General features: G+C 41.7%; 1 long non-coding RNA gene across 1 annotated transcript; it reads right to left on the reverse strand.

Annotated features, from left to right (window-relative positions):
- Positions 1–5,341: 5,341 nt before the first annotated feature.
- LOC134455034 (uncharacterized) lies at positions 5,342–7,200 on the reverse strand. Its single transcript, XR_010035980.1, has 3 exons — positions 6,791–7,200; positions 6,196–6,254; positions 5,342–5,372 (listed from the first exon to the last, which is right to left on the reverse strand). It is a non-coding gene; the product is annotated as an uncharacterized LOC134455034 (long non-coding RNA).
- Positions 7,201–10,181: the final 2,981 nt, after the last annotated feature.

Here is a 10,181-nt window from a genome sequence, read left to right on the forward strand (position 1 = left end):
GAGTGTGGTGCGTTCGCAGTCTGACCGGAGCTTCTTCGAAAAGGATGCACTGAAATATTTATCCAGGCCTAACGGCACTGGCAGCCAGCTGCAATAAAAAAAAGAAAAGAAAAAAAAGAAGAAGAAAAAAAAACCCTCCTGCATCAACCAACAACATGCAATAGGCTATATGCAACTGTGCTATATTCGGACTACTTGCATCTAGTGTCAGATTAGATTATACGTATATAGTGTAAACACACACACACACACACACACACACACACACACACACACACACACACACACACACACACACACACACACACACACACACACACACACACACACACACACACACACACACACACACACACACACACACACACACACAGATCCTCTACAATGTGCATGCATGTAACTGTATGTACAAACGAGTGAGATCACATGCAAATGTACACACAAATGCACATTATGGTAGGCATAAACATACCCATAAACATACAGAAACATCAACATACTTTACGTGCAGAAGAGACAAATGTGCATACACCATACACATGCACTCATGCAGGCAAATGACAACAAACATGAACACATGCATACGTACATACAAACATGCAAATATATGCAGACATACAGGCACACAGATCCGCAAACATACACAGACACTCATCTACAGACACTTGTACAAATACGACTACTTCAAGTGTGTGATACAATAACCCACATACAGCAGAGTTGCACTATGGAATGCAAATAATTTAGCTAACGCTCTTGAAATATAAAAACGGCTAATGTGGTGATCATGGGCGCTTATACCATGGCTATTGTAGACGCTTTGGGAGGTTGTATCTAAAATAATTTATGAGAAATCCCTTGATGGTTCCCTTGATGGTTATTCATGGGGAGCAGTTGATCAGAGGCCATCTTTTTTCTCTGTTATTTTTTTTTTACCCTCGGGACATCTGAGTTAAGTATTTCCGACAAGGGCTTGGCATGTGATGTTGGCCAAGTCCATGCTTGACATATATCCAATCCATCTCCATTCGGAGAGACAAAGACAGAAAGAGAAGGAGGGACGGAGAGAGAGAGAGAGAGAGAGAGAGAGAGAGAGAGAGAGAGAGAGAGAGAGACAGAGACAGAGAGAGAGAGAGAGAGAGAGAGAGAGACTTTGTTGTGAGATGTCAGATAAATTCTTATTCACCCAACACCACACCCCTTTACACACTCCACCCACACTCCCCCCACACACACACTTGTTCCTGTCAGTGCAGGTAATGAAATCCATGACCCTAGAGCTGGGCGGCCTGTCTAAACCTGTCAGTCTGCAAGCTACACCTGCAGGAGCACATCAGGACTATAACTATGCACTGCAGGTTGGTCATTCATTTCACACAATGTTATATCATGTTTGATCTTTAACGTATTAAGAGTAATCAGAGATGGAAACCTGGTTTGCTGCCCGATGCTGGACACAGTGTTGCAAGCTTGCCGCCTCCCATAGGTGACCCAAAGCACTGCAGGCAGACACACAGGCAAACAGACAGACAAATGGGCAGACGTGGTCAATGCGATGCCTTCCCATCCCCTCCGCCAGGTCAGGTAATTGGAAAATTAAATTGTCTACCCGTACCTCTGCAATTGTGGGACATAGCTCCTGCTTGCTAATAACATGGCTGGACAGAGCTATCATGCGCTAATGCAATGTGTTATTTGAGCTGCTGAACAAAGCTTGCATACAATGGTGTGTTGTGTTAATGGGCTGGATAGACCTAGCATGTTTGTATGTAGTATGTTCTTTTATTTGGCTAGAAAGTGGTAACATACAATACTTCAAGAGGGCAGATAAAGGGAGGAAGCAAAGACTGAATCAAGGAAATATGGCTGTCAAGTCCCACATTCTTCTACGTCATCTCCCTCCGTCATCCTTGTCTTCTCAAACTTTTGTGGCTTGAGACATCCTTGGTGACTTCAAGCTTTAGTTTTAAGCATCCATTATGTCATGAGAACGTGCACCCACCGTGGAGCCCTAGCCTGGGTGAAAGCCGACTGTTGATGTGGTCAAACAGTCTGACGAAAGCCAAGAGGAATCCGTCTCCATGGAGGGTGGGAGATGGTCTGATCTTACTCTGCCATTTAAATTCATTGGATTTCAGAATTCAAATTCAAACCCATATCGTGCTTTATTAGCATGACTGTTACGATATATTGTTGCAAAAGCATACAAATAACAAAACAAACGTGTGAATAGTGTTACCTTAACCAATCAGTAACGGACTTCGCGAGTGAGTTCTGTGTCACCACAACTGTTTGCTGATGGGCTAAACAGTGAGTGAACCGAGCTAGGAGGGTTTCGCTAGACTAGGTGCAGAGCCAAAATCTTTGGGTGGAGTATATAGGATGGCGTCGCCAGCTACTCCACCCCCGCCTCTCTCCCTGGACCCAGGACAACTCACCCCCATGTCTCCACTGTCGGCCTCCCAGCTGACTGGACACTGAATGGGCTGGGCAGAAATATGGTTCTAATGCCTGCTGCTGGACCACTCCAGTCCTCATTATGTGTGTCCCAGTGCCGCATTACAACAGCTCTTCTGTTCCAGCCAGTGGCCACATTGGCTTCTCTGCCCATGTCTCAGCAACAATGCCTACCCATCTGTAGGCCATTTTCCCCATTCAATGGCTGTAAATAAACACAAAAAAGTCAGCCAACATCTGGCCTCCACAGAGACTACAGGAAGCATATTGAGAATTGAAGATATTAACGTTGCCAGCATGGCAATGCATGGGCCTGTAGGGTGAAAGTTCTCTCTCTCTCTCTCTCTCTCTCTCTCTCTCTCTCTCTCTCTCTCTCTCTCTCTCTCCATTGATACATTAAACAAAAATGCAAATGCTTTCAGTGTATACTTGTATCCTTACCTTTTATTTTCCACCAACTCGAAAAAATATCAGGATATACAGTAGCTGATAAGACATTGGGGCCTTGGTTGATTGATTGATTGATTGATTGATTGATTGATTGACTAATTGATTTGTCTGCTTTATTCCTTGATTTTTGGACAATTATTTGGGCATTGTGTAATTACATGATTTTTTTCTGAGAAAAGAAGAACAATGCCTCACTCAATGCCTCACTCAATATCACTCAATCTGTGTCTGTCTGTTAACTCATTGGCTGCCTTGGCCGTCGAATGACGTCATTTCAAATAGTGACGCCCCCTACCTTCGACGTCGTTCGCCGACAATTGCGTTTTTTTACAGCCAGGCCTCGAGGACGGTCTGACCTATGTTCTGTATGAATTTCAAGCCTCAAGGCATTTTCTAACTGTTCCTGTAGGTGGCAGAAGTGTCCTTAGGAACAGTCAAGGCAGGGCTTTAGCTCAGAGCAAGATGAAATGTCAAGACAAAAACACCCCTTTTTTACTATTATAATATAATCTCAAAAGTAGCATAGCAAAATCATTTTTGAAAGTAAAGCACCTGTGACAGTAGTCTACTTTCTTGCCCTCTGATTTTAACACAGGTAGGCTACTGATTTTAGTGTCAGAGCCTGGCCAAAAAAAAACCTTCCTCTCATGACCAAAATACAATCCCCTGTTGCTATCTAGCTAGAAGGCATTGTAGCTAACTTGCCCAAAATACACCATGAGATGATCTGTGTGACAACCTTTCATTTTGGATAATGTGATCAGCCTACACAACATCAGGATGTTGCTTACAAAATATCATCTAACAGGAGAATGCACGGGACTAGTGGTGATGTGTCCCAACTGAGGTAACTTGGGTATAAAGTTTGCTACGCTAGCTAGCTAGCTAGCACGAAATCGCTAACAACTTACAACTAAGCCTAAATAAAGGAGCCTTGGTAAGTCAACTATTTTTTACTCAATCCACAGTTATTTTCATGGATCTGTATAGTATGATCAGCTTACTGTATCATCAAAAAAGACAGGGGGGTTGCAGATTCTTGGAACAGAGTAGCCTTTGTGTCTGGTCAGATGCATTCAGCTCACATTAGAAAGCATTGCACTTAGCCTCAGACCAGCTAGCATTCACCACTCCAATCGGCTTGTGAAATGTTGGATGTGTGATCAGTACTTTATCAAAAGAAAATTCATTGAACAATATATGACAAGATCACTATAGCAGAACCATGATGACAGTAATCATCAATCTGCAAATTGTCCGCTCTGCCAAAGAAGCTGCAGTAAGCTACGCTAAGCGGTGCTGCCTGCCTACCCAGATAGCAAAATGTTTTTGGCAGAGTTTTGGGCCAAATTGTGTCTTGGCCTTTTGGCTGGCTTCGGTTTGAGTCCCCGGGCCAAAAGTGGCCCAAATTTGGCATGCCAAAACCAACCAAACCCAGCCATAAATTGACCAAAGTTCACCCAAAACCTATTTGGGATTTCCACGTACAGCCTTAAAGGCCCCAAAAGGAATTCCAGACCCCACCCTTCAGCCAAAATGCAGCCATAAAGTACCCAGAACTGTCCCAGAACTGCCATAAATGAGCCTAAATACTGCCATAATGTACCCATAAGTCAGCCATAATGTACCCATAACTCTCCCAGAACAGCCATAAATGACCCTAAATACTGCCATAATGTACCCATAATTGATCCCAAATGTAGCCATAATGAGCCAAATGTCACTTATTTGTCTTATAAGTTTCAATGTAAACGTTAAAATGTAAATACCGGTATACAGAGAAACTTATAAGACAAATAAGTGACATTTGGCCCCATTATGGCTACATTTGGGATCACTAAATATTCCTGTTTTATTGTTGAAAATCGCACATTTAATAAATGCGTGATTTTCAACAATGAAACTGGAATATTTATGCATCTAGAAAAAAAAAAAAACAAGACAATTAAATACATTTCATTATACTTTATTGCCTCCAAATGCTGTGACTGGTTAGGGTGGGCAAGTGGCTGGATTTGATGGATGGGTATAGCTGCACGGCAGGTGGTGGAGGACTGGGTGACTTGATGGGTGCTTGTATGTCTGGGTACAGGCCTCTTGTTTTCATCTTGGTCCCCTGGCCAGTAAAAGCAGGTACTCTATTGCCACATAGAGGTAGGTAGATCAGATCAGATTCGCGACATCTGGGAAAGAATAAAAAGATAAACCAAATTGAATTACTACATGCAAAAGTAACTTTGAAAACAGTGGCATTACATTTTTTTTCTTCTTTTATTTAACCTTTATTTAACCAGGAAAATAAACCTGTTGAGATTAAAAATCTCTTTTAACAAGGGTGTCCTGGCCAAGTGGCGGCACAAATGCACTTGATTAATAGAGTAAGAGAGGGGGGAGGGGTGTTATTAAAATTTGGTACCTGTTTTTGAGATCCGATTTGACTGCAGTGTCCGTTCGCAGCACAGCATCTGAAAAGAGAATGTAGATGTTATTTCATATTTTATACATTTTAAATGACATGAGTAGTAGGCTACAGTAGATTGTACAACCATCTACTAAATTGTCAAAAGTAAAAGGGAGAAAAAGAATAGGGAAAAAAAACAATACTCAATCAAACAAAACCCTGCCAAAACATATAACTTGCACTTGAGTATATAGTAGCCCACTGATTCTAAGATCAGAGTACTGGTCAAATTGGAGGTTTTTTTTTAACCTAGCTTTTAGGTTTTTCAATAACAACAAAGCAGTAGGCTATCTATCTCATTGGGTGTGCCTACAGTAGAATAACTGGTGAAACAGACTAGTCACTATGTTATATCATGTGCCATTGTTAAAGCTTTCTGACAATTAGTAATGCTCCCACTACCCTGGACTTGTCAGTAGGCATATCTGAGGTGTTTTTTCCCCCCTTATTCAGTCTTTTCAGAGATCCTGGTCTGGGGGCAGGCGTTTGTTTACATTTCACCATGAATTCACTTCTACTTTTACCTTTGACACCTCTAGTAAGCTACTCTCTGTGTTGAGGTAGCCTATTACAAATGTTAGAGCAAGATTACATAGGCCTACATGGGCCACATTTCTGTATACGGTTTACCCCCTGTTGTTGATAGCTGAACAATACACACTGCCTTAACAACTGATCATGTTAAATAGCCAGCGCTTAAACACAAACCGACCATTGCATTACCCAAATACAGACGTATACTTAAAAGCAGTAACATTAAAAGCAAAGACTTTCACAACGAACGAAGATTAGACCAGAGAGAGAGGTTAATAAATTGTGGAACCAACCTGTAGTATGCCTGTCAAAAAACAAGTTCCTCCACCGGGTGACTTCAGCAGCAGCACATCTGAAAAGACAATGTAGAAAAAAGCAGATTCACTCGATTGCTTCAGTAGTAGGCTAGAATTACAGTGAGTCCAACACTTTCCGTGACAGACAGATATTGCTAGATAGTGCTCTGCTTTGTGCCGATAGGTAGAAGATGCTCCATGCCTGAGTTAGCTAGCTCCCGGCTTTTGCTAGCTGTCGTTGGGCAGTTAGCTGGGATTGCTAGTGTTGTTGTTCTTTGATTGAAATTCCCTTGGCATTGATATCTGAAAGTGAATTTCAACCACAGAACAACGCTTAATCAACCGTTACTGAGTATGAGGGTAGCAACTAAGATTAAATGTCACAGTTGTGTGTCACAGACGTTTGTGTTTTAGCTCCTGTTAAAAGGGTATCTAAGTTTCAGCCATTGAGAGTATGGGTTTCAGCGCATAAGACGGAAACCGACGGTCACAGACCTATGAAATCAACATGAAAACCGATAACACAAAAAGGCCTCATCTCTTAAGTCATCGGCGGTTGTATTTAATATAAAAACGTGTCAACTGCACTTACCTGCATAAACTGAAGTCTGACACACACTGGCGCTGGGGAAACTGAAGTGAGGCAAGCACGAGTTTTTCTCTTGACAGTTGATTTTGGCAGTCTTTTGGGTTGCCGTAAGCGCACCAATGTAGAACGTTGCTGTCCCGCTCTCCACCTGAGGTTCAGATTAACCTGACACATGCCATAACCTGGCCATAACTCATTCATTCACAGTCCGCGCGTTTTAATGTGTTGTGGGAAGCCATAAACAACCCATATTTTAGCCAAATCTTTGTTTTTTTTTGCTTTCCAGAGGAACGCCCCAATTCACTGGCGCCCAGGTCAACCATAACCATGCCAAAATTTTGCCAAAAGCTTATGGCTTGCCAAAAGGAAGCCATAAATTGCAGATATCTGCCAAAACAAAGCCAAAATATCTGCTATCTGGGTACCTGCCTCCCTCCCCACAAGACACAACACGGTACTATTTCTGGAGGAAATAAACCAGCTGTGATTCGTTCTCCAACGAGGGGAGAGAGAGAGGGAGAGGGAGAGGGAGAGGTAGGGAGTTACCGGAGTTAGGGGCAACTGCTGTCATGATCCATGCTGCGCGCCAGCAACTAAACCAAAACACCCTTGTTTTCGAGTCCCCCCGTTATATTTCAGTATATTAGGTTGAAAAGGTCATACAAATGATCTTTTTGTTCAGGCTACAGATGACAGAAGACTGTGTAATAGCAGCTGATAGGTTTGGAGTTGTTAGGACGATGCCATTACGGGCAAAAACGTTTGCAGTTATAGTTCTACTTCAAATGGCGTTTTCTCAGCTTTTTGGCTAGAAAGCAGCATTTTGGCGAATTCCACTTATTTTAAACAGATGATTATGAAAGAACGGAAAGGGTAGAGAGACACATTTTTTCTGATGACAGATGAAAGTCTAATCTGTGTTTTGATAGGTATGGTGTTGACATAGACACAGAACTCAATTTTCTATGAGCCTCCAAAACACACCCAAAATGCTGAAAAATCTCTGGCACTCCGAGTTACTCTTTTATGAAAATGGCTGGCAGCCAATGAGTTAAAGGGGTATGCCACTATTTTGGGGCTTAATACAGTTAAAATCGTTGGCTGGGGTTTATAAAGGTGGTAAAGTGTCTTATTTTTCATGTAAGCCGGTGTCTTGCTTTAAGACAAGTTAAAAGAGGGAATATGTCGCTAAGCTAGTGAAAGTCAATGTATCCGTGTAGCATGCTACAATGCTACACGGATACATTGACTTTCACTAGCTTAGCGACATATTCCCTCTTTTAACTTGTCTTACAGCAAGACAACGCTTAACATGAAAAATAAGACACTTTACCACCTTTATAAACCCCAGCCAACGATTTTAACTGTATTAATCCCCAAAATAGTGGTATACCCCTTTAAAGCTTGTTTGACAGGTACATACATATGTTTCACTGTACATAGAAGCTCTATGTGTTTGTGAGAAAAGAAAGTGATAACACATGACTCATTTTGTTTCATAAAATTTACACGTGATATGTATTCCAATAGTGCATGGTTTGGGTGCTGTATATATAATATTCTGTTCATTCTGTTCCGTTCAACAGAAACCTTACAAAACGGTGTGAATCATACTCTTCACAGACACAAACCCCAGGATTCTGCTGGAATGATTCTGCAAGAAAATCAAATGATTAAACTTTCGCTCTCAAATCAGTGTCATTATCTGGAAGCACACAGCAACTGAAAGGAGGAAGCAGGTTAGCTTAGTGTGTGATATACCACATTTCATCATATTTGAATTGGCATGATCATAGTGTATAATTTGTGTAGGCTCTTGACATGCAGCTGCAACCCCTTACACAAACAAAAGGCCTCAATTAGGCACATAAACAGGCTCATTGTGTTGCAAGACATCTCCTGTGTAATGCGCTACTATTCCCCAAGGCAACATGCCCGTAGTGTGACGCCCCATTACGAAGTATTGTCTGACACAACACATGGCCTACGGGGCACTGGGGGGAGTGGACCTCTCTGTAGTACAGATACAGTATGTAGATCTCACAAACAGTATACGCTATGGTATATAAAATGCCCAGAGAATGCCCAGTAAGGGTATGAAATCAAAAAATGTCAAGTTTATTTCTGAATATGTGAATCTGAAATATGTAATCTTCTTAACAATGCTGGTGATTACTTACACACTCCTAAGTGTTGCTAGCACCCCACTCTACACTACCACACTACCCACTGTGTGCAGTACAGTAAAAAGAAACCCATCTGTGCATTTATCGAAATCATAGTTGCAACCTACGTATGTTAGCTACTTTGTTGTTTGCGATGCAATTTCCCATTGGCAGCTACCCAAGTTGCTAACTGGCTAACAACTATGCTGTTGAGAAACACACCCCTGGATTGCATTGTGCACTATATGCTACATATGTGTTCAACCATATGCAAAATTCATCACCAATTATGTATAATCAACTCGGTCCATTACGATGTCGGAAGTTCACAGTTCTGCATCGATAAGTAAAAGATTAGGGTGAACAACTAGGGACAACTGAACGTGGGAAGTGTTCCTTTAACATTAATTTTGCTTCTTTTATTCTCTCTTACAATTCGCAGTGAGCCGTTTCTGAGAAAATATGCAAAGCCATGATGAAAAATGAATGAACGCAGTATAAATAGTGTATGCGGATCTCATTGACTGGCAGTGGTTGATTATAACAAAAGAGTGACGACAAGGTCCCTCATTATGTTTTCATAGTTTTGTCTTCTTTTCCTACACACAGAGTCTGAATCTCAACTTGCAGCAATTCGCCTCCGTGCCGACCCTCAATACAGCTGTAACGCTAAACTAGTGCGCAGCTGGTCGCTTGGAGACAAAGAAGCTAATAGGCCATTAGCTCCACTGCAGGTGGCTTTTAGCCAGAAGGCAGGAGAAAGTTTAAGACATCAGCCCAGGATGTGTGACTCAAATGTGTATTTTTGGTCTGCCTGACGATGTCTATTCACCATTTGACACCATCAGTAGAAGTGTGTATATAGGGTGATTGGAATCGAATATGATTGATGATAAATCCACAGTATAGATTTTCACAACATACAGTAGGTGCCCATTTGTCAGATTGCAGGAAGGAAGTTTAAACATCAGCTACACACTCTGTGTGAAGCTAAGATGTATTATTTGTTTTTTTCTAACAATGTGTGGTGGTCACTGTTTGACGTCATCAGTGTACGTAGGCTGATATGAGGTGTGAGGAGGGGGTAACAAAACATGATCGTTAAAAAATAATACAGATTTCTGCATTGTAGGTGGCAATGCATTTGGCCAGGAAGTTTAGCAGCAGAACGTTGAGATATTGGCCCACACTCTGAGTGACTCTAATGTATGTATGACTAATGTCTTTTT

The sequence above is a fragment of the Engraulis encrasicolus genome, chromosome 9 (assembly GCF_034702125.1).
Source record: "Engraulis encrasicolus isolate BLACKSEA-1 chromosome 9, IST_EnEncr_1.0, whole genome shotgun sequence".
Lineage (NCBI taxonomy): Eukaryota > Metazoa > Chordata > Actinopteri > Clupeiformes > Engraulidae > Engraulis > Engraulis encrasicolus.